Below are 25,651 nucleotides of genomic sequence, written 5' to 3' on the forward strand. Positions count from 1 at the left end.
TCCCATACCTGTAATGCAAAAAAATTGTGTATGCTTTGTGTATGGTTTGTTATGCTTTGGAAATGGAAAAATGCTGGCAGCCAGGCTCACAAGTGGCTCCATCAACCCTCTACTGATTCTAAAAGAGATATTGATCTCTGACTTTCCCACAGCAATTAAACACTACTATCTGACACTAGCCTGCAGCACTTATGTTATTAGTAGACTTTTACTAAAAGGACTAGTGTCTCTAAAGGGAGGACATCTCCCAGGAAAAAAGATCTTTGACCTTAGAGACTGACTTCCCTTTGTCATGTTATTGCCCATCACTATTCATGTAACCTGTATTAAATCGTCTCCATGAATGTAGCAATCGGCTTAATGGCCTTGTTTGATTAGAAGACCCAGTAAAACAAAAACTCACCTCGTTTAGTTGGTTATTGCCAACAGAACTTTGCTAGCCAAAATTATACATCTATCGTCATTAATATACTTTTAAAGATCTAAAACAAAGTGTAAATGTACTGTTGCCCATTCAGAACTGAACACCCTTTTGTAATTTTATCTGCACAATCGTGAAAGCTTTTTTTTTTTTAATGTAGATACTGGGTCACATGAAATGTGGAATAAGTGAGCCATTGTTTTGTTTTTTTAGCTGTTGGCTTATCCAGCCATTACAATCCCAGAGTCTGCTGACTGTAGTTCTTTTTTTAACGCTACTAATAAAAAATGTTCTGCATTGTATGGGGTATATAGTTTCCTGTCAAATAAAGAGCTTTAGAACTCATGCGACGGATAGGAGTTGGACTGCTTTTCATTGACAAAGTAAGATTCTTCTGAGCCTACGCAATGTCATTTGGGCTCTGCAGAGGTTTAGCACTGCTCCATTAATGCCAAGTAATAGAACAGAAAGATGCTGCTTTTTTACTTTCTCGGTGTTGAAAGAAAATCACTTCAGCCTGCTCGACTGTGATCTTTCTTGTGGCTTTATTTAATGGTGTTTCCCCGGTGGGAATATCTGCTTTACTTCCTTACCTCAGAGTCGACAATGAAAAGTAGGGGAAACAAATCAACTGTGATCCTGGGAAAAGCAACATATTTGCACATCTGGTTTCACATAAGGTCCGTTTGAATTTTCTGGCTTTTGGTAAATGCGAAACATACATTTTGTGGAATTTGCTTGGTTAAAGTTTCCATTATTTGATAGCCGTATAAACACAAAGTCCCATTTACATTTTCCTTACCGCCTCGAGAGAGGCAGATCATTTATTTTATTTTGGCGACTAAATGATGTAATGCTTTGGAAATAGGTCATGCTAAATATTTACCCGAGCTCTTTTGTGGTTCCCAGAAACCTCAGTGATACCACAATCAGACATAATATATATAGGCTTTAAGTTACATTATTTAGATTTGCAGACAGCATGAAAAATATTTCGCACAGTGACCACTCTAGGCTGATATTTTTGTTATTTTTTGGTCAACTACAAATATGATCAGGAAATTGTTGGTAAAACTGGCCAAACAAATCCACACCATGGCCAAATCACACTGGGTCACATGCAAGCTCAGGTTAGTACAGGTCCAGGAATGACTCATTTAGGTATGGGATCGGTTATCTACAAACCTGTTATCCAGAAAGCTCCGACTTACAAAAAGGTCATCTCCTATTTTAATCAAATAATTTAGACATTTAAAGCATATTTCCTTTTCTCTGTAATAATAAAAACAGTACCTTGTACTTGATTCTAACCAAGATATAATATTCCAATAAGATATAAACATAAAACCCTAAAAATGAATATGGATAAAAAAAAATCATTTTATATATTGAATTTAATTAAACAGCCTAAATGTTCATCATCTCTATCAGGGCCGGAACTAGGGGTAGGCAGAAGAGGCAGCTGCCTAGGGTGCAATAATAGGTGGGCGCTGCGCAGCTACCTCTAATACTGTCTTCTTCCCCTAGTCCTAGTCTTTCTTTTTTCCCTCTTGACACCCTCCCCTCTCATGTCTCTCTCCCCTCCGTTGCTGTCCCCTCCCTCCATCACTCACCCCTCCCTCCCCGCCCTTTCTCTTTTTTCTCCATTGCTCGCGCATGCCGGGGTGAGGCTTGCCTGTCGGGGACGGGGCTTGTCGACCAGGGGCGGGGCTTACCGGCCGGTTGCCTAGGGCGCCCAGAGAGCCTGGCCCAGCTCAGATCTCTAAGGTAGTGATAATCCAGGACTTCAGAGTTGTCACTGGAGTTTCCCATCTTGGATTTTGATTTTGATCAGTAACACTCACATGCTCAGTGTGCTCTGGTCTACTGTTGAGAAGCTGAGCTTAGGGGTCATCTAAAATCCTCATATAAGCTGATGCAATAGGGCTGATTTTTCACTTTTGATGCTAATTGTGCTGGTTTCTGAGCTGCCAGCTACCAATTATCTGAATTATTTACTAATCAGCCTTATATTGTAAACATTTATATTACATACCTCCCAACATTTTGGAAAGAGGGAGAAAAAGATTTGGCGCACATAGTGTGGTGAATGTTTTTGAAACACACCCATTTTTGTGGCCACACCCCCTAATTACCATGTTCATTTTATAAAATTTGGCAGGTTATAAAAGTTTGAACACTTTTCTGTTGTTTTTGGGTTAGTACAGTTGTGCTAATAAAGGTGAATTGCCCTTTACACTGCAAATCAGTTTTCCCAAGAGATCTGCTTATCTTATATTGTTACAAAAGTATCTAAGTATCTATTCTGGGCACTCAGCCAAGAGCCAGTAAAGTTAGAAACGTTGTATCTTTTTGTGGCTGTTCAGCGCAGGAGATCAAAGAGAAAGTCGGGACATTTCAGTGACAAACCCTGGACTGCAGTTGAGCTGTCAAAATCGGGACTGTCCCGCTCAAAACCGGACAGTTGGGAGGTATGATATTATATATATATTCAGTATATTGTGCGTTGGTATCTAAGCTCAGTAAGTGACAGCAGCACTGGTGGGGAGCTACTGGGGCATCTTTGGAGACACAGATCTTTACTGCTAAAGGTTACCCTACTTCTTTAGTTAAGTTTAGTCCTCCTTTAAGTCGCCAAGGGCATATTCTACTGACTCAAGCGAGAGTGGAAGGGGTCTTTGCCCAACATTTTGCATGGGCAGCTTGATTGTCTACCTTGTCTAGCCTTAATTACAAAAAGTAGTCCCTAGGAGTTGCGCTTATTTATGTCATTCTATGAACTCCCCTTGCATCCCTTTATGATGGTAGCAAGAGGGTTAAATCCAGTGCACATCTCCATTATGATGTATGTGGAGTCTTATGGCAAATGGCTCATAGACCATAGTGCCATAATCTCTTCTGTACACTGTGCCAGCCCATTATCATTAAAGCCCTTAGATGTTTACTGCTGCGCTGTCTGACTCACTACTTTACTGAGCTCCAACACGTTAACATCCAGTGGGTTATTGGAATTCAGCGTGACCTGCTGTTTTATTTTTCTGACATACCCACTGGGGGAGCGTGGATAATCAAGCCGTACGAGACACAGTTCTGTCAAATATTTCTGTGGCCTTGCCTAAAGAACTTGCATTCCCTATTCCCAGCCCCCCACATCCCAGTTTCCATTACTTTTAAAAGACTATTTCAAGAGTATTTGGAAAACAAAAATGTTTCTGTTGTCACAGGTAATTAACGAAATGTCCGGGGAATTTGGCCCCTAGCCACAAATAAAATACCATTAAAGATGCTCTTGTGGCCATGCAGGGAAAACAGAGGCGCACTTCTTTATAGTCGGTTTTAGTAGACTTCAGGGAAAAAAAATACATTACTCTCTGTTTAGTTTCCAAGATAAGATGGAAGAAATTAATGGGGCCTGAACAGCAGAAAGACAGAGAGGACAGCAGGAACATGATTACAAGATCCTTCTTCTCTTGTCTCTTCCTATACAGAAAAATCGTTATTTTGGATATTGAAAGAATTGCAACACTCGTCTAAGTGATTAATTGTACTTGTGCTTCATACACTTTTGACTTATGTCACTTTAGAGATATATTTCCTTTTTTTTTTAATATATAAAGTCAATGTTAATTGGATGGGTAACAGTATTGCTATTCTCAGGGCTATTACGGATGCTACTCGCTCTTTTGTCAGATTCTGCCTCACTCTAGAAAGCCATTGTTGTCCTCATGCAAGCAGTTCATTAAGATATTTAGCATATAGTCACATGGCCAATGTAACCTGGACAGCCATTGATTTCAGGTATAAAATACAGTAATTTTCCTATTTCCTATGTACCTGAATGAATCTAGAAAGGTTGTTGGTGTATGATTTATTGCTCTTGCAATATGGGTTAAACAATATTTTCAGTCAGAGCCTTATTTCATGAATACAGCAGCTTTCTGGAATCCATTTCATATTCATGGTGTTTATTCTGACTGCGAGTAAATACAAAAAAAAAAGTCAACGTCCCCGCCAGCAGATGTGCATTAGTGCAGCTGATAGCATTTTGTTACGCTTCAAATGCAAAAATTGTTGGAAAATGGAAAAATAAAATGTTTAATGGGGGGGGGGATCAGTAGACCAAGTCGGACAACAGCTTCCTACACGCCACAATTTACTATTCTGCAGCATTATAAACGCACATTTCAGTCCTGACTGTTAACCCTTTTTGATACCTAGAAACAAACAACTTTCTGCTTTTTGGACCATGCCCATTTTTGTGGCCACACCCCCTAATTATCATGTTCATTTTATAAAATGTGGCAGGTTATTAAAGTTTGAACACATTTCTGGGGTTTTTGTGTTAGTACAGTTTTGCTATTAAAGACAAATTGCCCTTTAAGCTGCAAATCAGTTTCCCCCAAGAGACCTGCTTATCTTTTATTGCTATAACAGTATCTTATTATCTATTCTGGGCTCTCTGCCGAGAGGCAATTAAGTTAGAAACGTTGTATCTTTTCGCGGCTGTTCAGCTCAGGAGATCAAAGAGAAAGTCGGGAAATTTCAGTAACAAACCCTGGACTGCGGTTGAGATGTCAATATCGGGACTGTCCCACTCAAAATGGGACAGTTGGGAGGTATGATATTATATATATATTCAGTATATTGTGTGTTGGTATCTAAGCTCAGTAAGTGACAGCAGCACAGAGCATGTGCAGTGAATCAGCAGAAAAGGTGGGGAGCTACTGGGGCATCTTTGGAGACACAGATCTTTACTGCTAAAGGTTGCCCTACTTCTTTAGTTAAAGGAACAGTTCAATGTGAAACTAAAAACTAGATAAATAGATAGGCTGTGCAAAATAAAAAAAATTCTAATATAGTTAGTTAGCCAAAAATGTAATGTATAAAGGCTGGAGTGACTGGATGTGTAACATAATAGCCAGAACACTACTTCCTGCTTTTCAGCTCTATAACTCTGAGTTAGTCAGCGACTTGAAGGGGGGCCACATGGGACATATCTGTCATTGAGTTTGCAATTGATCCTCAGCATTCAGCTCAGATTCAAAAGCAACAGATATAACCCATGTGGCCGACCCTCAAGTCTCTGATGGGTTACTGCCTGGTAACCAGGGTAACCAGTCAGTGTAAACCAAGAGAGCCGAAAAGCAGGAAGTAGTGTTCTGGCTATAATGTTATACATCCAGTCACTCCAGCCTTTATACATAAAATTTTTGGCTAACTAACTATTTTAGAAACATTTTTTATTTTGCATAGCCTATCTATTTACCCAGTTTTTATTTTTACACTGAACAATTCCTTTAAGTTTAGTTCTCCTTTAAGTCCCCAAGGGCATATTATACTGACTAGAGTGAGAGTGGAAGGGGTCTTTGCCCAACATTTTGCATGGGCAGCTCGATTGTCTACCTTGTCTAGCCTTAATTACAAGAAGTAGTCCCAAGGAGTTGTGCTTTTTTATGTCATTCTATGAACAATAAACAACTTATGTGTAGCGTGAGATGACCATTATCAACCTACATCTAAAAAAAAGTTATTTACATCCCATACAAGTTAATTGGCGCCCCATTCTAGGGAATTACTCAGCAGCAATAACAAAAAAGTACCTAATATCTCTGTCTCTCTTTCTCCGTCTGTCCTTTCTTATTCACATGTAAAAGGGTTGGTATTGAGAGTTACTGGAGTAAATTGCATGCATGACATAACAATCACACATGCATTAGCAATAAATTAGCTGTAACCAACAGGCTACAATGACCTACATTTTCTCCTTGAAGTGTTCAGCAGAGGTTTGCGTTATAAGAAAGGGACGTCCCTTGTACCTTATTTAACCTCTCGGTACATGTCTTGGGCCCCCACTACTTACTCTTTTAGTAGCTACCACTGGAGATATACAAGCCTCTATTCATGCTGAGCCAAAACACAATACAATTCTGTCTTAATTTCTTTGAGATTCACAGCTCTTAGGTCTTTGGAACAGTAGGTTAACACAGGAGGAGTTGTGATCAACAATACACAGCTGATTTTAATGGTATTCTTCACCATGTTATAGAGAGTGATATTCTGAGACAATTTCCAGGTGGTTTCCATTTTTTATTATTTGTGGTTTTGGAGTTATTTAGCTTTTTATTCAGCAGCTCTCCAGTTTGCAATTTCAGCATTCTGGTCGCTAAGGCACACATTACCATAGCAACCATGCACTGATTTGAATAAGAGACTGGAATGTGAATAGGAGAGGGCTTGAATAGAACGGTAAGTAACAAAAAGTAGCAATAACAATACATTTGTATCCTCATAAAGCATTTGTTTTAAGATGGGCTTAGTGACCCTCATTTAAAAGCTAGAAAAAGTCAATAAAAGAAGATAATTAAAGGGGGTTGTTAACTTTTAGTATGATGTATAGAGTGATATTCTGAGACAATTTGAAATTGGTTTTCATTTTTTATTATTTAAGGTTTTTGAGTTATTTAGCTTTTTATTTAGCAGCTCTTCAATTAGCATTTTAAGCAATTTGGTCCCCTAGCAACCATGCATTGATTTGAATAAGAGACTGGAATATGAATGGGAGAGGCCTGAATAGAAAGATGAGCAATAAAAAGTAGCAATAACAATAAATGTGTAGCCTTACAGAGCATTTGCTTTTTAGAAGGGGTCAGCGACGCCCATTTGAAAGCTGCAAAGAAGAAAAAGACAAATTACTATAAAACTATAAAAAAATAAATAATGAAAACCAATTTAAAAGTTGTTTACTATAACATGCTAAAATTTACCTTAAAGGTGAACCACCCCTTTAATTATTTTTAAATAATTAAAGAATTTTAAAAATGTTTGTAAAAAGCACTGGTCCAGTTATTTTGTTGAATGGCCTGTCCCAGTAGATCTAAGATGCAGTACTTCTCACTTGGGCTGACGGAGCGCTTTTTTTAAACTCTCTGCACATACGGGGGTGCCAATAGTTGGACAGTAATGTCCATGTGAGCTTAGCCATATTGGTGCATAGATAACTACCCTTGGGAAGAGAGAAAAGCAGGTGTTTATAGAGGATTGCCTATATGGAAACATGTATTACTCCCTATTGATTTGTGCTTAAATAAATCTGTTTTTCTCTATTATCTATTAATTACAGCTCTTGTGCCCTTTCATTAAAGGGGTTGTTCACCTTCAAATTAACTTTTAGGGCTCTTACACACGGCCGTTCCGACCTGCGCTCCTCTGCGTTCCGTTTGTTGGCGTTCAGCCGCAGGGGAGCGCAGGAATAGACGCAAGTAATGATTTGAAATGGGGCTGTACTCACTCAGGCGCGTGTAGGCGCCGAATGCAGGTTCAGACGCAACATGCTGCATTTTTCCTGCGTTCGGCGCCTACAAGCGCCTGAGTGAGTACAGCCCCATTTCAAATCATTACTTGCGTCTATTCCTGCGCTCCCCTGCGGCTGAACGCCAACAAACGGAACGCAGGGGAGCGCAGGTCGGAACGGCCGTGTGTAAGAGCCCTAAGTATGACGTAGAGAGTGATATTCTGAGACAATTTGCAATTGGTTTTCTTTTTTTATTATTTGTGGTTTCTGAGTTATTTAGCTTTTTATTCAGCAGCTCTCCAGTTAGCCTAGCAGCCATGCACTGATTTGAATAAGAGACTGGGATATGGATAGGAGAGGACCTGAATAGAAAGACGAGTAATAAAAAGTAGCAATAACAAGCGGGGGCACATTTACTAAGCTCGAGTGAAGGATTCGAATAAAAAAAACGTTGAATTTCGAAGTTTTTTTTTGGCTACTTCGACCATCGAATTGGCTACTTCGACCTTCGACTACGACTTCGAATCAAACGATTCGAACTAAAAATCATTCAACTAATCGATAGTTGAAGTACTGTCTCTTTAAAAAAAAACTTAGACTACCTACTTCGCCAACTAAAACCTACCGAGCACCAATGTTAGCCTATGGGGACCTTCCCCATAAGCTTTCTTAGCATTTTTTGATCGAAGGAAAATCGTTCGATCGATGAATTAAAATCCTTTGAATCGTTCGATTCGAAGGATTTAATCGTTCGATTGAACGTTTTTTCGTTCGATCGAACTAAATGTGGTAAATCCTTCGACTTTGATATTCGAAGTTGAAGGATTTTACTTCGATGGTCGGATATCGAGGGTTAATTAACCCTCGATATTCAACCCTTAGTAAATGTGCCCCTAAATGTAAAGCTTTACAGAGTATTTGTTTTTAGATGTGGTCAGTGACCCCCGTTTGAAAGCTGAGAAGAACCCAAAGAAAAAGGCAAATAACTAAAAAAAAACTATAAAAAAAAATAAACAATGAAGACCAATTGAAAAGTTGCTTAGAATTGGCCATTCTATAACATATTAAAAGTTTATTTAAAGGCGAACCACCCCTTTCAGTCAAGGTTCCCTGCACCTACAACCATGACTTACTTTGTGGGCCGGGTAACCTCTGAGCTTTAGCTGGGCATTTGTAATCAGTGAGCCTTTGGTAAAAATAAACTTGCAACATAGCATAAGGCTCTTGGCACACATGGGATATTACAGTGAAGAAACGCCCAAACCCATAGATATTACCTGTCATAGGCTTCAATGGAAACCCGCCAGTTGAAATCCGACAGGTGGATTCCATTAAAGATTATGTCAGATGATACATCTGGGCTTGGAAATGCTGACGGAGAATAGACTGTGTGTGCCATGAGAATCTAACAGTGTTTTGTTCTGCTTCATTATACACAATTAAATATAGGCATGAACTCCGGATTACTAATCATGCCCATCTTGCTAGCAACCGTACAGCCGGGCCTTTCATAGAAATAAATCCGAAATAAGTCAAGGGCAAATTTGTCTTCCTTTTGGAACTCTTTGCACTTGCTCGCCATTCATCCGTTTGTCATTCTGCGGCTACTGTTGTAATAATAGGTGTGTTTGTCATGGCTTTTCTGTGCTTTGCAGTCATATTTATTTATTAGCTTTTAATTTGTCCTTGTTTACTACGACCAGATAATCATGTTTTGTGCATTTACTTTGAGCTTTCTCTGTATATAAATTTGTTTACTCTGTGTAACAGTCATTCATATGCAAAAAGGCAGCGTTTGGGCCTTGCAGAAGCACCAGGCTTTACATAAAGTGGATAGGAGGAGACAACAAGGTATTTCTAATCGATGCAAATTATATCCTACACTTGATTACTGAATTTCAGGCTTTAAGCATTCGTCTCTAATAAAGCATAATGAGCTTGTATAATTAGTCTTGCAAAGATAGTATATGTGTGATTTGCATCCGCAATTGCCTAATGAATATGGCCACACTTTGTGCTTGCTCCCTTGAGACTCCACCAGCCTGAAGCATGGGACAAAGTTAGCGTAAGCATCAAGTAACTGCATATGCGAAAAGCGCAGGTGATGGGTATAAAAAGAGAGCACTGTGTCTTATGCAGATCGGTATTGGGTATTTAAATGTGGCTTTACAATGTTATAGCAAACATTTGTAGCTTTGGGAATTCTAGTGAGCATAGTATAATGATGCTTTTAAGTATGATATTCTGTTTATTATACAGGTATGTGACCTGTTATCCAGAATGCTCGCGACTTTGGGTTTTCCAAATAAGGGATCTTTCTGTAATATGGATCTCCACAAGTTAAATCTACTAAAAAAACTATTTAAACATTACACAAATAGGATTGTGTTGCTCCCAATAAGGATTGATTATTGGATGGCATCAAGTTGTACTGTTTTATTATTACAGAGAAATTGAATTAATTTTTAAAAAACAAAATGTGAATTATTTTATTATGAGGGAGTATATAGGAGATGGCCATAATTCTGAGCTTTCAGGATTAACAGGTTTCTAAATAAAGGATCCTATACCTGTACAGTTTAAAAGTATTTTCATATACCTGTTTTATCATCTATACTTCACATTGGTGCTCATTTACTAACACAAGTGCAAAAAGCAAAATTGCGGGGCAAAATTGCATAAAAAGCTATTCACAGTCTGATATACTGATATACAGTCTGATATATTCCGATATACTGGGTTAGGCTGCTTTGATGAATTGTATGCAAGGTGCAGAACATCTGCCTTGTGAAGGTACTGTCTCCACCTGGGTCAAATGTTTGTGCAAAATGTAATATCACATAACATCTCTTCTGCTACATAAAAATCGTCAGTGCAACTCTATTGCCTCACAAACCAGATTTTCATGGCAGTCTATATTTGACTTAAATATTAGAATCTCTTGTACAGGTATGTTATCCGTTATCCAGAAACCAGTTATCCAGAAAGCTCTGAATTACAGAAAGGCCATCTCCCATAGACTCCATTTTATCCAAATAATCCAAATTTTTAAGAATGATCTCTTTTTTCTCTGTAATAATAAAACAGTAGCTTGTACTTGATCCAAACTAAGATATAATTAATCATCTGTTATCTGGAAACCCCCAGGCCCTGAGCATTCTGGATAACAGGTCCCATACCTGTACATATTTTTGTTTGGATACCGTAGACTGCTTATTGGTATGAAAATGCTTCCGAAAACTGGTTTATAGATCCAAGAATGTTTCCATACATGGTTATTTGAATGCATTATGGCACATAACTGATTTACAGTACGACTAGCGTGCCTTATCCATGTTCTACAAGTTTTGTTTCACTGTAAATTCTACTCAGACTGATTTGGGAATGCTGGACTATACAATATCCAGATAACTTTAATCCGTACACTGCTTCAGCAGCTCCAGACCTCTCTATATATCTCTGTCTTTCCCTGGCTAAAAGCATAAATGCATTAATAATGTATAGTCTATTTATACTTGTGGAATAGCTAACCAATGATTTAGGATGCGTCTGCACTTTGATTTATTATCTTCCCTCTGCTAGCAAGTTTGATGACACCTCATTGTTAATGGATGTTTTCATTCTTGCTTGGGAAGGAAAAAAGGAGACTAGCCAGAAAGTTTTAATAACCAACTAATTGTCACAGAAGCAGTTTTAGAGAAAGCGCAAAGCTTACAATGAAAACTCCCTATTGCATTCATAAATTTTTTTTTTAGTTCAGGCCTCCCCTTGAAGGTCCAAACCTTCGTCAGGAACCCCACTACTGGGCCAAATTTTTGCCAGGACATCCTTTAATTCATGAAATGAGAAAATATTAGTCATTTGGTCTTAGGGGCAGATTTATCAAGGGTCGAAGTGAAAATTTAAATTTTTAAATTCGAATTTCGAGGTAATTTTAGGGGCCAATTCACTAACTTCGAGTGAAGGATTCGAAGTAAAAAAACTTTGAATTTCAAAGTGTTTTTTGGGCTACTTCGACCATCGAATGGGCTACTTCGACTTCGAATCAAAGGATTCGAACTAAAAATCGTTCGACTATTCAACCATTCGATAATCGAAGTACTGTCTCTTTAAAAAAAACTTCGACCCCCTAGTTCGCCATCTAAAAGCTACCGAACTCAATGTTAGCCTATGGGGAAGGTCCCCATAGGCTTTCCTAAGTTTTTTTCATCGAAGGATATTCCTTCGATCGTTGGATTAAAATCCTTCGAACCGAACGTTTCGAAGGATTTAATCGTTCGATCGAAGGAATAATCCTTCGATCGTACTATCTGCACTAAATCCTTCAACTTCGATATTCGAAGTCGAAGGATTTTAATTCCCAGTCGAATATCGAGGGTTAATTAACCCTCAATATTCGACCCTTAGTGAATCGGCCCGTAAGTGTACTTCGACTAGGGAATAGTCCAAATTCAAATCAAATTTGAAAAAAATGTGAAAATTCAAAATTTATCATGTACTGTCTTTTTAAAAATTCAACTTCAACTATTCGCCATCTAAAACCTGCCGAATTGCTGTTTCTGCCTATGGGGGACCTATTTGGAGTCATTTGGTGGACTTTGAAAAATCTAAGTTTTTTTTTTTGAAAATACTTTGATTCCAATTCGAATACGATCCGAATTCAAATCGAATGATCGAATACAGCCTATTCACCCGAAGTTCAAAAAAAAAATTGATTTTATTAATACATTTTGGTTGGTCTTTTTTTATTCGAATTTTGAGGTGATGGGAGTTTAAAAAAAACTCCCATCACCTCGAAATTTGACCCTTGATAAATCTGCCCCTATGTGTCAGGGATATAGTAAATAAATATTCACCCCAAATCTCACCCTGACCGTATTTTCACGATGCCCTTTCAGGTGTATCTAGGTGAGCAAGTGGCCTTTGTCACCAATTCTCACTGTTCTCAGAATGAGCCCCTGCCACTGATCTAAACCCCCCAGGATCTTTCCTTCATTTTTGGAACCACTGCACTAGGGTAAGATACTGAAGAATCCATTCTACTTACCATTAGGCATTTGGTGTGTGAGAATAAACCTAAGCACCCACAGAAAACCACAAACATACATAGATAGTGCCCTGGTCAGTATCAAACACAAGACCCCAGTGCTATGAGACAGCAATGCCAGCTACTGCTCCGCCATCATTCAAACGTTTATGATGTATTATTTTTTAATTCCAAGAGCTTTAGTAGTATTCCCTAAATCGTCTGGTCCAGAAGCCACACGGCTGACCCCAGTCATTTTATCAAGATGACAGCAGTAGCATAAACAAACATTCTATAGTACGCACATCCGATTATTAATGCAGTAGTAATGACAGGTTACATTTTAAAATCCCTGCATCTCCCCATGTGTCCTGTGTAGTAGGCTACCTCCTTTTCTTCTACCCCTCCTTGCAGGCAGCTTATAAAGCCCTGCTGCTCTTATTTGCATTCCTGAAATCCTTTTATCAGTTCCATCTGTCCATTGTCTCACTGCTTTTCAGTTGTTGAACTAAACTCCCCAGAATTCTTAAAATAGCCTGTTAAAAACTGATTGACGCAGGCGGGTTGGATGTCCCAGGTCCCAAGGATTTCTATGTAAAAGCCGACATAAGTCACTGCTTTTGAACTTGTCTTCATGTCAGTTTAACGTTTTCAGAAGGTTATGTGGAACAGGGGAAATGAATTATTATTATTCTGCAATAGTTTGTGTCCGGATATAACTTGCTACCTACAGCTCTCTTTTCAGAAAATGAAGCTTGTTGTATATGTGGTTTATACAGGACAAGGGTATTAACTGCAAAGGATGTTGTCCATAGTTACATTGGATCATAGAAACAAGAACTAAGGAAAACTAAAGCCTAACTAAAGAAGTAGCTAGAAATGTTGTACATTATGTTTTGGGCTTCTGTACCAGCCCAAGGCAACCACAGCCCTTTAGCAGTAAAGATCTGTGTCTCCAAAGATGCCCCAGTAGCTCCCCATCTTCTTTTCTGCTGATTCACTGCACATGCTCTGTGCTGCTGTCACTTACTGAGCTTAGGGACCCACTCACAATATACAGTACACATAGAATAGAAATGTCACAATATAGGGCTGATTAGTAATTAATACAGATAATTACTACATGACAGCAAAGGAACCAGTGCAATTAGCATCAGAATTGAATAATCAGCCCTGTAGCATCACCTTATATTACAGACCAACCTCATTTTCTGCTTAATAATTTGTGACGACCCCTAAGCTTAGCTTCTCAACAGCTGCTCAGAGCCCACTGATCATGTGATTGTTGCAGACACTTTCCAAGATGGTGGCCCCCTGTGACAAGTTTGAAGTCCTGGATCATTGCTGCTATTGACAAGCTGAAACTTTAGGCTGGTGCAATAAGTTCATTATAAAAAATATGGCATTTTTAGCCACATAATTTTTAGGGTTTTGTTTTCCTTTAATAACAATGACAGAGTATGGCATGTATAGGGTTGGCTCATCTTTGTTACCTTTTAGCATGTTATAGAATGGCCAATTCTAAGCAACTTTTCATTTAGTCATTATTTTTTTTTATAGTTTTAGAATGATTTGCCTTTTTTGTCTGACTCTTTCCAGCTTTCAAAAGGGGGTCGCTGACCCCATGTAAAAAATCCAATGTTCTGTAAGGCTGCAAAATGTATTGTTGCTACTTTTTATTACTCATCTTTCTGTTCAGACACTCCCCTATTCATATCCAGTCTCTTATTCAAATCATGCATGGTTGTTATGGTAATTTGGACCCTAGCAACTAGGTTGCTAATATTGTAAGCCAGAGAGCTGCTGAATAAAAGGCTAAATAACTTAAAAACAAATAATAACAAGTGAAAACCAATTGCAAATTATCGCTCTCTACATCATACTAAAAAAAGGTAACTCGAAGGTAAACAACTCGTTTAATTCCTATAGCTTGATGTATTGAGGGAGGTTTTATTTGATTTCCTAGTGTTCTGGGAGCAGAACATGCTCTATCAAGTTCTTGTGACTCTAATCTATACCGTATATTGTACCTCTGAATACCACGACGTGCCTGTACAGAAGAATTTAAAATAAAAGTGAAACAATAACTTGATGTCCTTGGTGGTGGTAACTTTTCAGAGGCATTTACACCCTGAATGGACTTGGAGGAGCTGTGAGGTTTGGTTATGGTCGACAGACTGAATGAGATGTGTGGTGTCCGCTGCCCAGCTGCTATGTGACAGCTTCTTCTCCGCCCAGCAGCAGAACTTCCATCAGCTGGGCCCAGCCTCAGCCTCCCTCTGTTGCTATTGTTTATATACAATACAAGGTGGTTAGTGCCTGGAAAGACTCTCTCTCCGCTTAGTGCTATTGCTATTCCCCATATTGAGCAGCCTGTGGTATTATTCACTTACTGGTGATGCTGTTTGATTGATATCTGCTCTTTTCATTTGCTCTGCAGAGAAGCAAGACACCAGGGAGACCAAGCACAACTTAAAAGTCTTTATTCGAAACACACAGTGGTACATTTTCCAAAGGGAGGTACAGCTCTTTGTTCCTCCAGCTGTCACATAACTGAGTTTATTGCTGCCTAGTTAGGAGTGTGCTTTGTCCTTCTTTAGTGGAAGGGAGGCCACCGGTGTTAGTAAAAGGCCAAGAAGGATGAGCACTGTAAGCCAAGTATTAAACCTATGGGGAAAGTTCAGTTTGAATATTCATTTTTTATGTATTGCATATATTTTTAGGCATTCATATTTATCTATATTTGTAGCTACGTTTATACAGGTATTGGACCTGTTATCCATAATGCTTGGGACCTGGGGTTTTCCAGAGAAGGGGTCTTTCCCTAATTTGGATCTCCATATCTTGTCTACTAAAAATGTATTTAAACTTGAATTAAACCCAATTGTATTATTTGGCTCCAGTAAGAATTAATCATATCTTAGTTGGGATCAAATACAAGTTACTGTTTTAAAGAATTGAATTACAGGTATTGGACCTCTTATCCAGAATGCTTGGGACCTGGGGTTTTCCAGAGGAGGGATCTTTCCCTAATTTGGATCTCCGCATCTCAAGTCTACTAAACAATTATTTAAACTTGAATTAAACTCAATAGGCTGGTTTTGCCTCCAATAAGAATTAATCATATCTTAGTTTGGATCAAATACAAGGTACTGTTTTTAAAGAATTTAATTAAAGGTGTGGAACCTGTTATCCAGAAAGCTCGGGGCCTGGGGTTTTCCAAATAAAAGATCTTTCCATAATTTTTTGGGAATGCTTGGGACATGGGGTTTTCCAGAGGAAATCTTAAATCTACTTAAAATTATTTAAACATTAATTTAACCCAATAGGCTGATTTTGCCATCAATAAGGATTAATTATGTCTTAGTTAGGATAAAGTACAAGGTGCTGTTTTATTATTACAGAGAAAAAGGAAATTGTTTTTAAATATTTGAATTATATGGATACAATTGAGTAATTTTATTTTATTAGAGATGACTTTCCAGTAGTTTATAGCGTTCTGGATAACTGGTTTCCAGATAATGAGTCCCATACCTGTATTTGATTAACATTTGAATTGAATTTAATTTAGAGCTTTCTGGATAAAATGGTTTCCAAATAACAGATCCCATAGCTGCAAATCAATACATTTCAATACAACCTGTAAAAAATGCAATCACAATTCCAAAGCATCAGAGTTTACCCACTGCGGTTTGTTTTTTTCCCTGTTATTTTCCAATATCCGTTTGCTGTAGAATATTGCCTTTGTTATGTGCCAGTTGAATGCTGGGAGTTGCAGCCAAGCTGCCAAAACTGCACATATTTCTTTTCTAGCGTGTACCATAGAAAGGGAAGATGCTACAGTTTTGCTAATTCCAACCTTGCTGCCTTATCGTCTTTGCATGTAATTGGCTCATTTGGGGTAGATTTATAAGACTGCTCTGTGCTCCTATCACATTATGTTTTGCTTTGGCTTAAAATTGCATTGGCTCCTTACCCCCATGTGAATGAAAACTTGGCAAATCCATACTTGAAAGATGGTCAAGAGCTCACTTTTGCCCACTGCATGAATGAGTGAACTATTTCGCTGTCTGGGTTGGCTTTCTTTCTTTATGACTGAAAAGTAGTAATTAGTAAATAACAGCCATTTAATAATAGAAAGGAAATGTTTCATGAGTTAAAGTGTAGTTCACCTTCAAATTAACCTTTAGTATAATGTAGACTGATATTCTGAGACAGCTTGTAACTGCCAGGTCTTCATTCTTTATTTTTTATGGTTTTTCCATTTTTTTAGCCTTTTGTTCAGCGGCTGTCCGGTAATAGGGTCTAAGGAGCTATTTTGTTGCTAGAGTCTTATTCTCCCTAGCAACTAAGCAGTCATTTCAATAAGAGACTGCAATAAGTATAGGAGGGGGACTGAATAGGAAGATAAGTAATAAAAAGTGATAGCAATACAATTGTAGCCTCACAGAGCAATCGTTTTTTTGCCTGCTGGGGTCAGTAACCCACATTCAAAAGCTGGAAAGTGGTAAAAGAGGAAGGAAAATAACTCAGAAAAAAAATAAATAAATAAATGCCAGTTGCAAAGTTGTTAGGAAAAGGACACTATGGGGCCCATTTACTTAGCTCGAGTGAAGGAATAGAGGAAAAAAACGTTGAATTTCGAATTTTTTTTTTTTTTGGCTACTTCGACCATCGAATGGGCTACTTTGACCTTCGACTACGACTTCGAATCGAATGATGCGAACTAAAAATCATTCGACCATTCGATAGTCGAAGTACTGTCTCTTTAAGAAAAAACTTCGACCCCCTAGTTTGCCACCTAAAAGGTCAATGTTAGCCTATGGGGAAGGTCCCCATAGGCTTCCTAAGCATTTTTTGGTTGAACAAAAATCGTTCGATCGATGGAACGAATAGTGCTAAATCCTTCTACTTCGAATATCGAAGTCAAAGGATTTAACTTTGACAATTGTTCGAACGAATATCGCTAAATCCTTCGACTTCGATATTCGAAGTCGAAGGATTTAACTTTGACAGTCGAATATCAAGGGTTAATTAACCTCGATATTCGACCCCAAGTAAATCTGCCCCTATGTAACATAGTAACAATAAACCTAAAGGTAAACCACCCCTTCAAGTTTCTTATGAGTGACTGGGACCTGGATTCGTTCTTGTGGGTGAAACCTTGTGCCAGATCATGGCAACTTCCATGGAGCCCCCAACAGTGTGTGTTTATTGAACTAGTTCATTACTGCATTCCTTGCAACCCCTACATGCTTGATTGTAAAAGATAAATAAGAAGATTGCATGGTTGTATTTTCAGCATTTAGCCCAGCATCACCGGAGAATTGGTTATAGGGATACTATCACGGGAAAAAAATGTTTTTTTAAAAACGCGTCAGTTAATTGTTATGCTCCATCAGACTTCTGTACTGAAATCCAGTCTTTAAATGAGCTAACAGATGTTTTTATATTTAATTTTGAAATCTGACATGTGGCTACACATGTTGCCAGTTTCCCAAGTTCTCTCAGTCATGTGACTTGTGTTCTGATAAACTTCAGTCACTCTTTACTGCTGTGCTGTAAGTCGGAGTGATATCACCCCCCAGCAGCCCATTAGCAGAACAATGGAAAGGTAACCAGATAACAGCTCCCTGACACAAGATAAAAGCTCCCTGTTAGATATGAGAAAAACAATCAATAGTAAAAATCCAAGTCCCACTGCGACTCCTTCAGTTACATTGAATAGATGAAACAACAGGCTGCCAGAAAGCAGGTCCATCGTGAAGTGCTGGCTGTTTCTGAAAAACTACTTGAGATGGCTGCCTACACACCAATATTACAACTAAAAAATACACTTGCTGGTTCAGGAATGTTATTTTATATGAATTATTTGCAGTGTAAACAGTGTAATTTAGAAATAAAAATAACACCATAAAAATCATGACAGCATCCCTTTAACAAGGATTATGTGCTTTTTATATAATATACAGAAATGCAAACATACAAGAGTCAGCTATGTACATCTGTTGCCTTTAGGGGCTCTTGAATCTGAACTGACCTGCTTATGTTTGTTCAGGATAAAAGTCGTCATGTTTTTAGATAAAGCTCCTTTTCAGGTACAGATTGCTGTTTTGTCCATGTGAAAGAGTCCTTGTCATTGAATATACATATGTTATCTTACGTTATTAATAGGAAAACGCAAAACAGTCAAGGTTTGGTTCAGTGTCAGGAAGGAAATTCATTTATCAGCTAAAATAATGTCTAAAATTGGCCTAATGTTTGGCATAATGATAGTGCTAAAATACTCTTATCACCCAGGGGACTCAAATAACATAGGGAAGCAGCTTCTTGCAAAAATCAGGCAGGGATGAATTAACCTTGACACATTTGTTATTCTTTTCTGACACTCTTTCTGACCCTTAAATTTTGGCCCAAAAGCCATTGCATTATAATTCAGTGTATAAAGGCAGTTGCACACCACCCGCCTGGCCCTCACACTCTTTGTAGACACACATAGTCTTGTCACCTAAATGTATGGTCATTTATGGTTTGGGACATTAATTATTTAATTGCTCCAGAAAGCCGTTCCATCATGAAGTGCTGGTCGTGATTCCTACCAACCATAATGGAAAGATGTGAACCCTGGCATTGTTATTCTATAGATAAATTAAAGCTACACCATCTCATGGGTTCTGTTCCCCTAAATGAATGAATCTATTTTGCTGTATTTTAATATTTATGCGATAAAGTGAGAGCTGTGGCAAATTATTTAGGGTACTAGAAGTCACCTTGAACTCTGATGACTTATTAAAGGCAATAAGGCAATGTAAGGTAACAAAACTCTGAGGTGACTTCTTATACCTGTTACAATTTGCTGTGGGTGGTACTTTATTTATAATTGGATTATGTAGAAATGTTCCTATTCGATGAACTATGACGGTTTTCTATTAAAGAAGGAATTGCCTATTAATAAAGCTTCAAGCATTTTCCATGGAAGTTGAAGGGAAAGTGGAAATGTCATTGATGCTGGACTGTTACTGATATACATTATTTAAATAGCATTTCAGCCATTCATTACTGAAAGAGGGGTGTAATTAAGGCAACGGACCCTGCACCTGCTTTGGGGACCCACTGGGGTATGAATGAAATAGTTTCAATGTATGTTTATGTAAATTGTCTTCATCCCCAGTTAGGTGCAAGTTTTAAAGTGCAAAAAATGTGAATATAGCAACATTGTATTCATGAGGTGCAGCCTGTGGGAGGCAATTGTGCCCTTTAGTGCTCTTGTGCCTAGAGTCCTGCAACGGGTCGGGTCAATAGTGTTTTTTACTCCTTTTTTCTGATCATGTCTACTTCTGATGATGTCACTTCCGGTTTACAATGACAGCACTTCCTGTTTTACTCCTTATTTTCTGATCATGCCTACTTTCGATGATGTCACTTCCGGTTTACAATGACAGCACTTCCTGTTTTACTCCTTTTTTTTCTGATTATGCCTACTTCCGATGACGTCACTTCCGGTTTACAATGACAGCACTTTCTGATTCTTGATGGTCAGCGGGTCCGTGTTGCGGATAAGGTACTTGCTGGTCCGGTCGGGTAGCGTGTCCAAGCAGGTAAGAATGTGGGTTGCAGGTCCGAGTTGCAGATTGCAGTTTGCGCAGTACTCTGCCTGCAGCATTGGGAAATAGCATCCCTGTGTTGCATTAGCTTTACACTGCAAAATTGCTCATTTATAATAGGGATGCAACAAATCTAGGATTTGGTTCGGAATTTGGCCAGGATTTTAATTTGCTTATGTACATTAGGAGCGATAAGGATAATCACGTGACTTTTCATAAGAAAACAAGGAAGTAAAAAAATTTTTCCACTTTTTCCTTTGCTGTCCCTAATTTGCATATATCCATATTTGCATATTAGGTTTTGGTTCGGTATTTGACCAAATCTTTCAGAAAGGATTCGGGGGTTCGGCCGAATCCCAAATAATGGCTTTGGTACATCCCTAATTTATAAACACATGGGCATAGTGGGAAGACTGAGTGTACATTATTAATTCATAAAGAGAAAAAACTTTAAAGAAGCGATGTTTTAACAATGTGTTGATACATACCTTTCGGAACAGATGGCTTTTGCTTCTTAGATGTTGATACTTTGTGGTCTTACAGCGCATGTTACAGACGAACTGTATGTAACAGGACTGAGCCTAGGGTTGGAAGTTCTGTCTCATATGTATAAAGAGTTATGTATTTTTAGAAAAGTGTGCATTTAAAAGGAATGTGTGTGGCTTTCAGAGCAAAAATTCCTTCTACAGGGTACAGTATATAATGAATTGAGCAAGGGAAGATGCATGTCATTTAGCACACATCAGCCCCTGTGACACAGCAGGTTGTTATTTACCATTCTCATTGGCATTATATCTCAGCATTGCTTACCAAGGATGTTGACATGTGTCTGACAGGAGCTGGTAGAAGTCTACACACATCATATCTCCCCTATCCTATTAGCTGGGAGACATTCATGTCAATGAGGAGTGAGACAGGGCTGACCTATCTCACTGCCGACTCCTTCCAGCTACATCCCCTCTGTGCATCCTGTCTGATACTGACTGCCGCTTCCCTCTAAATACTCCGAAAAGAAACCCTGTGTCCCCAGTGCAAACGCATCCTAAATTGCCATTTCATACAAGAGAAATTGTTTTGATAGTTACTTATGTTAACAAATACTTGTAAGGCTTTGAAGTATGAAAAAACACCCTGCAGCTTAAAGGAGAAGCAAACCTTAAAGTTAAAAAAAACCCCTACCCCCTACCCTACATAGACCCCCTCCTCCCCCAACATAAGTTTCACCCCGGGCAAATGCCTCTAACTTTTCACGTACCCCTCGGTGCAGATTCAGGTATTGGAGTTCACGGGCGCCATCTTCAGCCGCTTCAGTAATCTTCGGAATGAGACAGGTGTGGCGGCGCGTGAGCAGTTGGAGCAATTTTCTGTTTAGCGACAACTGTGTATGCGCTGAAACTCATGAACATTGCAGAATTGCCGGACTCATTCTGAAGATTACCAAAACGGCTGCATGTGGCGCCCTCGAACTCCAATGCCTGAATCTGCACCAAGGGGTAAGTAAAAAGTTAGGGGCATTTGCCTGGGGTAACACTTAGGTTGGGTGAAGGAGGTAGATGGGGTCTATGTAGGGTAGGGGGATAGGGGTTTTTAACTTTAGGGTTTGCTTCTCCTTTAAAGAGGAGCTTCGGGCTTCTGAACCAAAATTTGATAAAGAGGCCCACATAACACAGAAACCCCTATTATACCCATCACAGTTACCTGTTTCTTCTCTTTCTGCATCATTTGAAATCCTGGCAGGGAAGGAGGGACTAAACAGATGTTACAAATTGTAACAATTTCTCCACAGCTTACAGACAGCATGCAGGAACTACATAACCCACAATGCATTGCACTGTTATGTTCTGTTCCTTATTGAAATCATGTGTGCAGGGAATTGTGGGGTTTGGAGGATGAAGGCTAAGGATAGATGGCTGTTGGTACAAAGTAACAGTAGTCAGCCAGCTCAGCAAAGTAGTCAGAAAGATCAGCAGGAGAGCAGGGGGCTAGGCTTAGGGAACTGTCAAAATCCATTAAAAATCATGAAAAATCTGCATATTTTTTAATTGATGTATACTGAAAAGTTGCTTAAAATTATGTTTACTTTTTAAAAAGCTTGTTATGTTTTTGTGGAGTTCCCCTTTAAAATCAAAAAAAGAGAAGGCTCTGCTACATATCAACCCTAAATGTTCGTATCATCTAAAGTTTTTCACTTATTAAAATGTAATTTGCTCTTAGGGCTGCGCTTCAGTATTCCAGTGCTGGCAAAAGGCTATAATTAGATTAGAAGCCTGCTAAGCGCTGGTGACAGTATCAGAGCCTTAGAGAGCATGTGCTGGATTCTCATGTACCTCCCTCCTATTGGCTGCTGCTGCTTCTGCTCTTGCCTGTCATTGGCTCTCGCTGAAATCTTTATGCTGCATTAGAGACAGTGAGAGGGGTATTGTGTTGTGGAACAGAGCTGGAGGTGCCTGTAACAGAGAAGAAAGGGAAACCCACCGGTAACTGAGCTGACTCCCCCTTGGAAGATGTTGCCAGCCTGGGGCACTTAGCAGCAAGATGAGGCCATGGCAGATGCCACCTCACTTGGTTATCACTTTTGGATCTTAAATCCATCCTGCAAGGTACCACCATGCATGCAATGAATGCAGCTGAATCGATGTCTTCTTTGATTGGACCTTGATTTCATTGGTAATGTTTCTTTTGGTTCTGGGAACTGATAACTTTGGGGGGGGTTGTATTTGCAGTTGTGCGGGTGCCTTCTCCCCACTGCTCCAGGCTCCTACTGTTTGTATTGCGTAGGACAATTGATTTCAGGGGCTGCACACTGCTCTTTGAAAGGGTTAAAAGTTTGTCAGTTCAAAGCAGAATGTGTAAGCGACACACACTTGTCCTTGCGTGCAGTCACATGCTACAAGGGGATGTACTTTTTTATAATTTTTTTTTGTGTTATTTTTGTGTATATGTAAATTTAGGCTCCTGCTGTTGGCATATCTAGGGCCCCTTGGGGGAAAAACATAGATAAAAGTGCAAGAAATATATATCAATCACTAGGTATAGTCAATATATATATATATATATATATATATGTATGTATCTGGGGTCGGACTACAACTTCCTTCCAGATTCCCAGGATGCTGGGAGTTGTAGGGCATCATCCATGGGGCCACTATTTGTACATGATTTATCCCCGTAAGCACCAGTCCTTGTGCATTTCCAGGGGCCCTCGCACTTCTAACTACAATGGAAATTGAAATGCGTAGGTTTTCTGTCCCGTTTTACTGCCAATTCAACTGATTTGACGAATTTGGCCCAAGGGCTTTGTTTTTCTGAAGACATTTTTTCTCTCGAAGTTAAACAATGTAAAGATGCAGGCTGGCCTTTTCAGAGTAGTGATTGTACGACTGTAACCTGAGAGGCCTGAGAACTGTTAGAGAGGTGTGGCTCTACAGCAGCCATATGTATCCAGCTTGTTTAACTACAACTCTCAGCAACCTCTGAGTCACTTGGCCTGTCATGGGATATTGGGAGTTGTAACTGAATTATAATTGCTGGACATTACTGTTCTACAACTTTAAAGATAATTCTTATAATATTTATATATAATATTTTTTTTTTATTATTATTTTTTTTTTATTGGTGATATGACAATGAGATATTCCAACAAGTAGAATACAAACCCTTCACTTGTACAAGTACAAATGTTCTTACAGTGGTAGAAATTTGGATTCAACATGTTGTGGCGGTCTGAGGGGAAGCCATTTCTCTTGCACACTTCCCTTCCCGTCTTTTGCATATGTCACACGCAGAACTGGAAATGGAAGGGTCACAAGCAGTTATTGTTTCCCTCTTGGGCCTGGCCCATTTGGAAACCGTTCAGCACAATTCTGTATTGGAATTTCCACCAAGGATGGGGACTGTCTGTTTGCCTTGTGATATTGTTCCTTTAAATCAATAACCTTTGTGCGTCATGAAATAAAAGCAGAGATCATGCAAATGTGTTTCAAGTCTATAGGTCTGGCAGCTGTCCCTCTGCCATCATGCCCTGGGGCGGGTGCCTATAACCAATCAAGTTACACTTAAATGCCTGTATTGTTGCTGCCCAATCTGGAAATATGTCAATATTGTACATACATCCATCAAAGTCAGTATCAAGTTTGTCAGACACATGGCCAACTACATCTCCCACAATGCCCTGCAGGTATTTGGTAGAGGAGGCTGGGGGCTGTAGTTTACAGGGCCACTTTTTTATATTTGTTATCTACGTTGTAGATTTGTCAGCAGATCAAAGAATATTAAGCCAAATTATCTAATACAAGTGATTCAAAAAACATTAAGCCAAATTGTATATGGTCTCTTATTATATAGGTCTGGGATTTGTGTGGACTAGTATTTAGATGCAGTAATACAAAGCAGAGTAAACTACATACCTCCCAACTGTCCCGTTTTTAGAGGGACAGTCCCTCTTTTGACAGCTCAACCCGCAGTCCCTCGTTTGTACTGGAAAGTCACGTTTTTCTCTGCACTGAACAGCCAGGAAAAGAAACAAAGTTCCTTACTTAATTGGCTTCTGGCAGAGAGCCCAGAACTGCCACAGCAGCAGATAAGATACTTTTGTAACAATTTCAAGATCGTAACAATATAAGATAACAGGTCCCTTGGGAGAAGTTAGAAAGGGCAATTCACCTTCATTAGCGAACTGTAATAACTGAAAAAAACATAAATATGTTCAAACTTTCATAACCTGCCAAATTTTGTAAAATAAACATGTTAATTAGGGGGAGTGGCCACAAAAATCATGAAAAATTCATAAAGCGGCATATTTTTTGCCACTCTGTTTTTTCCAAAATGTTGGGAGGTATGTAATCATGGACTTTTGGAAGAAGCAGATTTTTGTTGTCTGTAAAACATGCAAGCTGCATAATAGTGGCAAGAATTATTTTTTACTACTAGTCTTTACAGAGATTATTCTTCATATCGGTTCCTGCCTGAGCAGAGTTTACAATCTATGGCACCTATCACTGAACTTGGGCTCCCAAAGCACAATATGCCTCCAGATGAGAATATATGTGTATAATTATGTTGTGAGGGAACTAACTTAAATAAATGCAAACTAAGCAGCTTGTTGTATTATGCAAAACTTGATGTGGAACAGAATAACCTAATCCTTGCAATACTGTCATTATAGCAGAAGGCAGAATGGGGCAGCTTGAGTGTCAGGTTTTGGGTTGAACCCAGTGCAGGTCACTATTCTCCTAAGTGCATTTCTTAACAGCCGTGACAAGCCAGGAATGAACTATATCCCTGCTTAAGGGCAGTTAATTATGGTTTTA

General features: G+C 38.9%; 1 protein-coding gene across 6 annotated transcripts in view; it reads left to right on the top strand.

The window, feature by feature from the left end:
• fam110b.L (family with sequence similarity 110 member B L homeolog) overlaps positions 1-25,651 on the top strand; it is a 116,164-nt gene that overhangs the window by 49,634 nt on the left and 40,879 nt on the right. For 2 of the 6 annotated variants that reach the window (XM_041566432.1, XM_018268018.2), the window contains exon 1: positions 22,746-23,009. The exons of 3 other annotated variants lie outside the window; for them this stretch is intronic. The gene's annotated coding sequence lies outside the window, so the exon portion shown is untranslated. Of the gene's footprint in view, positions 1-22,745; positions 23,010-25,651 lie in introns of those variants that run through there. One more of the 6 variants, XM_041566431.1, reaches the window with a different exon arrangement.

Source organism: Xenopus laevis, chromosome 6L, assembly GCF_017654675.1.
Source record: "Xenopus laevis strain J_2021 chromosome 6L, Xenopus_laevis_v10.1, whole genome shotgun sequence".
In the NCBI taxonomy this organism is placed as follows: Eukaryota; Metazoa; Chordata; class Amphibia; order Anura; family Pipidae; genus Xenopus; species Xenopus laevis.